The sequence below is a fragment of the Electrophorus electricus genome, chromosome 17, assembly GCF_041902795.1.
Source record: "Electrophorus electricus isolate QZ-2024a chromosome 17, ASM4190279v1, whole genome shotgun sequence".
Lineage (NCBI taxonomy): Eukaryota > Metazoa > Chordata > Actinopteri > Gymnotiformes > Gymnotidae > Electrophorus > Electrophorus electricus.
The window spans coordinates 6,386,802-6,394,364 of NC_137513.1; positions in this window are offsets into that span (position 1 = coordinate 6,386,802).

The window sequence follows — 7,563 nt, forward strand, 5'->3', positions numbered from 1 at the left end:
TCTGGCTGGTTAATCTGCTACATAAGAAAAAGTCTCAAGATCCCCTGAGTCCCTGGAATTAGAATGCATGAGATTCAACTCAGAAAAATAGCAACAGAAATCGCATTCTGGGTGGTCTCCTGGGCTGGCCTGACACATAAGCAAACTAAGCACCATCTTAGGGCCCTCGTAGTCACAAGAGGCCCCCAAGAGTGCTTCATTTTTAGTAAATATGTTAATAGCAAGCATACGAACATATCCAATATTATGTTAATGATACTACTTCTACAACTACTAGTGTTGGGGGCCCCAAAATCAAATTCTGCTTATGGCCCCATAAAGGCTTGTACCAGTACTCTGTCTACACAGTGGGGTTTCGGGTCATTTACATGGTTCATCCCATGAATGCCCAGTAGCTAAGAAAGTTCACAGGCAGCCTCTAATGAATGTAGCATTGATCTTGTCCCAGTATGACTATTCTGGAACAAAAATTATGTGTCTATTTTAGGTTTGATAGACTCTGAAGCTACAGGGAGTTTAATTGATCAGCTTGTGTCATGAGCCCTCCATGAGCCCTCCAAATCCTGTTAATCCATGTCACTCACCACTACTCATTCACACGGGGGATAGCTGCCCACTGGGCTCTAGAGAAGGTCCATGGTCAGGCCCTTTTCTGTTCAACAAGTTGTGCTCACCCACTGGAAAATCCCTGTTCATCTCCTTGTGCATTATTGACTCTTTTGCACACCTTGATATATGAATGTATGACATTTAAAAGACTTTTGTATGACAGTGTGCATGATAGTAATACCATAAAGGGGACTAAGCACATTCCTTAGGAGTATCAGGATCTCAAGGAGATGATCAGCAAGAGTGCAGCCACAGAAGTCCACCACACCATTCCTGGAACTGTGCCACTGTTCTCCTTCGTGGTGCAATACCTTGCTCCTCAGTATGTCATCTATCTATCTATCTATCTATCACACAAAAATATATATATAACAATGCATGTACAATATATATATAATATGTATATATACACAATGTACAATGTATATATGGATATGTGGATATATGTGTATGTACACAATGTACAATTCCATCTTACAAATTTACAGATTTACAGTCACATGGTGGTGGTGGTCCCCACAGTTTATCAGTTTCCCTGATTCAGGGCCTAAATGGCCTGTGGGAAGAAGCTCCTCTTCAGTCTCTCTGTATTGGTCTTCAGGGAGCGAAAGCGCTTCCCTGACCTATTGTTGGGATGGGTGGGGTCCTTCACAATCCTCCTGGCCTTGGTCTGGCACCGCTTGTAATAGATGGTCTGTAGGTCAGGAAGTTCCGTATGAGTGATGTGCTCTGCTGAACGCACCACCCTTTGGAGTGCTTGTCTGTCCTGCTTGGTGCTGTTCCTGAACCAGACTGTGATGTTCCCCGTGAGGATGCTCTCGATAGTGCAGGTGTAGAAGTTCCGCAGTACCTCGGAGGGCAGTCTGAAGTCTCTTAGGCGTCTGAGGTGGTAAAGACGCTGACAAGCCTTCTTTGCCAGGGAGTTGGTGTGGCGGGACCAAGACAGGTCCTGCTAGATGTGAACTCCAAGGTACCTGAAATCTACTCTCTCCACCGTGGTTCCATTGAGAGTACATTGAGGGTACATTGAATAGGTCCTGATGTAGGGGTTTACTACATAACCTACTGAGGCCTTAGTGAAGTTACTGTGAAGTTCTCATATTTCCTGATCTCAAAATGTCCACCAACATAAAACATCACCTCATCCTCACCTGTCAAAGTGCTTAATGTTTGAGGTAAATGTCTCTGAGATTGGAATTGTGACTGTCACAGAGGCTAGAAAATCCAACCAAGCTCCACCCAATAGAGGTGGAGGTAGAGAACTTTCTTCTCTAAGATACTCACCTCTGTGGAACAGAATTATGATGTTGGCAACCAAAAGCTCCTTGACATTAAGTTAGCCTTGGAGGAATGGAGGCACTGGCTTGAGGGATCTTCACAGACCATTGGAATCTGGAGAATATCAGATGAGTCCTCACTCCTTACCATGCCAAGTGAATTTCCTATATCCTTAGTTGCTTCCATCCTCTGGAATAACAATAAGGAGATTATCGATGCAACAGCCAGAAACCCCTAACCAAGTGTCCATCCCACAGAGAAATATGTACTGGATCCAACAACTCCTGACATAGCGGTATTGGTGACCAATTTTCAACATGGATATACAAGGCAAGCCAAAACATTTTCAAATTCTATTTTGTTGGATAATGAAAACAGAAAATTATTTTATTTATTTATTGTTTAAAATACTGTGATATCCTGTATTATTAATATGGAATTCTGAACAGCATAGAGGGGTTGATACTTATTATATTTCAATACAATATTAGGGCTGTCACGGTTAGCTACCATGTTCCATGTTTTCCTTGTCTTGTGTATCTTAGTTCTATGCTGTAGTTTCGTTTTCTCTGCCCCTCGTTTGATTGGTCACACCTGCCCCTTGTTTCTACCTTGTTAAGTTCATGTATTTAAACCCTGTCTGATGCCCTGTGTTTTTGGCTGTTCATTGTGTTTGGTGGATGTATGAAAGCCCATCTGTGTTTCAAAGCCTATGTTATAGCCAGTTTGCCTTCAAGTGTTTGTTTGTTTGTTTGTTTATAATGTATACATATAATCTCCATTTTGGCTCTATGACCCTGGACTACTGCAACGACTACGACTCTGGATTTGCCCCAATAAATCTCGTTCTTCTCCGCATGTGCGTCCGCCTCCTTACCACTCAACATTACAAGGGCTAGTACTTTCATTAACTCTAATTCAAAATGATCAGGTAATTACTTTAACGTTCTGTAAATTGAGATAGTGACACCTACTTTAATATATCATCTTTAAAATATAATCCAGCAGAATATACATTATATATTCGATATATATCCAGCAGAATCCATCAGAATTAAATGTGAAACCTGACTCCTGTGTGAAGGCAAGAGGCAGGTCTGTCACAATCTTTCTCAAGGGCAGCCTTCACTGGAAGGAATGGATATTAGGCAAAATGTGTCTTGGCAAAAAAAAGAATAGCCATGTATTCTGGAAGTGCTGAGTCTCAATGTTTGTACCTCTTTATTTAACATAGGATAGAATATTAATAGTTTTAGGGTGACCATATATCCTATATCATATATGTCCTTTTTATGGGACCTTAAAAATGTGTTTCGCTGGGATTTCTAAAATGGCTAAAATGTCCAGGCTTTCCTTTCATACTGGCATTTGCTTTCTACAGTCACCACACACTGTGTGGTTATTCTTGCATTGCATTGGTAATTCTTTATAAGTCCTGCCTTCTTGCGTGGCACAACTGTACACACCCTACATGCTACCACTGGTCACACTGCTTCTTGGTGAGACTGTGTATTTGCGTCACAGAAACATATGGACAGAGAGGATACATGGAGTTTACTTCAATATGATTATTTGTATAGTGCATTAACATGGCTTAAAAATGCCTAAACACAAAGCATATTGTGATGCATTGAATGTTGGGCTTGTTTTTTGAGATGTCTGTTTTTTCTGTGTACAGAATACATCTGACAAAATATTTTAACACAAATCAGTCAGTCTCCTTACACTTACAACCTCCCACATACACACAGATTAAATTATGTTTTAGGATTGTAAATCAAATGAAACAGGAATTCAAAATAAATCTGACAGAATTATAGATGTGAAGTGGTCAGAATTTGTCTGACTAGATTTGCACATGTGGCTTGCATATCTGCCTTCATAAAGCAGCATTTTTCAGTAGTGGAAGTAATGGATTTTTATGGGGGTTATGTGTCCGTCGACCCCCCCCCCCCAATTCCCTAATGGTAAAACAAAAGCTACTAGGTATAAAAGGGTCTTAGTTATCCCTACATTTACATTATAACATAAAACATATTTCAGAACTACATTTTACTTTCTGTGCTTAGTGTTGTTTATTACACATAGCTTAAAATAATAATTTTCTATGTTCTTGCAGGATTGTGACTGTTAACTTCTTGTGCTGATCATAAGAGGAATTTATTTATCAGAGAAAAGGCACAGACAAAGACACAGACAGTCAAATTAACCCAATGCTGATACACAAATAGTTAAATTCCCAGGTCCCTTAGTGATCCTGGTGTCTCTGAGTGTAATTGTGTTTCAACCCCGATTAGTAAGAGTCCACCATTACAGCTAAACACTAAAGTGCTTCCCTGGAAAGTAACCCCTCTTGATTCCATAGTGTAAAGATGTTTGATTTCACTGTGAAATGAGGGGTTGGTGGTTAGAATGGGATTAGCCTGTATTTGTTGCACATGGTTATTGGCTGGGCTCCATGTGTCACCACACTGGTGTGTTCCACTGACGTCTGGAGTCATACTCTTTTGTGAAAAATAGGGGTAATTTTAAGTTTACTTCCTTCTGACACACTGTTACTATACTTATTTTCCAACTGCCTGTACCTTTTTCACATATTCCTGTTTTGGGGCAATTTTAACTTGTCCTTCATTAAATTTCAAAGTAAAATATCACACAGACACACTGACACACACACAGACACACACACACACACACACACACACACACACACACACACACCTCTGCATTTTCTGGAGTGTATGTTGAAATTAATTAGTGTATAATGATATTGATGTGTTAATAAAACCTTGCCTAAAATATATTGTAACATCAGTAGTAGAGTATATATGGAAGATGTTAATAGCACAAACAGTAAACAAATAAGCAGAACAAGACTCAATTATTCACTATAGAAAGTAGGGGAGGGTAACCAAAAACCACACATGACATGTAAATTGTAATAAAACTAAACACACTAATCCAGTACAAAATTATATATCTAATAAAATAAACACACACAATACTGTGACACAGGGACATAGGGATTAGCGGTCTAAACAATACATTTAAACTAATTTACAATTTAAACATGGGAACTTAACCATGCACGCTTCACCCTCTCTCTCTTTCCCTGGCCAGTGCCCGACATCACAATATGTAAGAATATAATACACTTTCAGAGTGAGTAAAATCTGTCACCTTTTAATTGCTTGATTTTGTTTACTCCCTTATTTTAGCTCTATAAGACTAATTATCACCATTAAGAATCAATAAAAGACCAGACACGTATATTTTGCATTGCCTATGGAGATCAGAGTACTGAAGCATGTCTGGACATATCTCAAAGATATGGTTTAGAAAACTGAGCAGAAGCTACAAAGGTCTCTTTATCAGAATGTAAAAGGTAGAATAATGCACAGTGATGTACATGTATGTACATGCAAGTACTTCAGTACTTAAACTGAAGTGTGTATATATATATATATATATATATATATATATATATATATATATATATATATATATATATATATATATATATATAGTGTTTTTAAAGTTTTATACAGTTTAGTGTATAGATCTTTCTATAGATTGTCTTAGGTACACAAATCAGTCCACTGCATTCAGATGTGGGATGAGTTATTATTGGATTAGCTGGAATTGCCACAAAAATGTGGGAAATCAATGCTATCCATTTATCCACCTGTGTAATGTGTGACTGGGGTGCTTCCAATAACAATAATATTCCTATGACAGTATTTATATATCAATGCTTAGCCATATATAGTAATGATATACACGGTATATGTTCCTTGATAAGAGGACGTGCAAAGAAATAATCAAATGCCATGGATTACAGGGTGATGATTCACAATTACTTGCTGAATAGACAGAAATGATATAAATTGGTAAATAAAAAAAATAATATAAAAATATTCAAAAGGTTGTGTTAAAGACTGAAAATATGTTGTGCCAATGAACTTGGGCAGATATGAGACTGTATTATTCGTATGACACCCAGCTCCTATCTGTGTTAGCAGCCATCCAACAAATTGTGTTAATGTGTTTTACCCCACCATGAGGACAACAGTGTTATATACTGCATGCATTTTTATTTCATTTTGTTGGCACTGTCATGTACCATTTTAAAAAGCCTAGATATCTAAGTATGCTTTATTTGTGTTAATTTTAAAAAATCAAATCAGTTAGTCCCATTGATCATATGCACTACCCCCACCCCATTCAGCTCTCATGCTTGATAAGCTTCTAAAGTTCACAGGGTTTGTGAGCATTCCATTTCTATCTTAGTAATGGGTATAATGTTGGATACTGGGTAAGAGGAGGCTTTAGGCTATCACTCCAGCTCCATCTGTTCCACCCTGAATGGCTAAACCTGGTGAGTGAGTAGGCTGCCGTCAAATCCATTCCAACGGTTCCAGCAAGCTGTGAGCTGTGCAGATGAGCTCTATTCAGTTGAGCTGTAAAAGTATTTTTGTTTCCTGCACAAATAAAGTGTTAATAATTTTTTAATTTGTTTTGTTTGAATACAAGAGAAATACATTTTAATATATATTCAGAAAACTAGGCAAAGATTAAAAAAATCTCTCACAAAGGTATTTTGGAAATGTATTCAGGTTGCATTCAATAGACAAGGCCCAAAATTGTTCCTCTGAAGGAACCTCCCACATAAGTATGCAAATATCATCAAAATGAAGTTCTAAACACAGGCTAATTGTAACCCTTGAGTAAACACAATTTGTCATGCTATCATAGGACAATATAATCTGGATAATAATCTGGATTGAAAGAGCTAGATGCTGTTAAACTGGCAGCATGTAGAACGGAAGAGTTGGTGATGCTTTAGGAATAGTAGATAATGGCACAACAAGAATATGACTTTATTTTAAAAATGTGGGTGAATACTTTCCATAAACCAGTGATTCATTGCAAAAGAAGGGAGAAAACTCATTATTAATCTCTCACACAGAGGTACCCATCAAGAGCCTTGGAGGACAAGACATCTGCACAGTTTAGTTATTGCCTAACACAAACCAGATAATTTACTGATAAAGTGAATTAGATGTTCTTAAACCACTGACAGAAGAAATGTCATTCTTCTGTAGTGTTCATAGATGTTAGCATTTTGAAAATAATGAAGAAAACAAATTAAAAATAGTCACATTGCTGTGAATAATTATTTGAATGGCCAGCACATTTTAAATATAACACATGACATGGAAATGATTATTAGCACACATCAGAATAACACTATGAAGTATGCATCTTTCTTTGTTTCTTAAATTCCTTCTTTCTATGCAAAAACAAGTGTGCGTCACAAGATTAATAGTCCTTTTGCATGTACCTGGACTGTAGATATCTCATCAGTCAATTAGCTGTATCGACCCATCTCACCATAAAAACCTGTCTACGTAATGTGTGGGCCAGGGTCTTTCAGCTATGACACAAGCACGGTCCTTGTATGACACAAATCATCCACAGACCCACATGCTGGACAGCTTTTAGTGGGCAAACTTGTTACTGTTTGACAACTATTTGGTCTAGTGGACAACTATTTGGTCTAGTGGGCAAACAATACACTAGGCACGGACAAACACCAAGCTTATTTTAAAGGTGTGTGCTTTGTCCTTGAAAACTACACTGACCCAGTGTATCCTTTGATAAATAAATATTTAA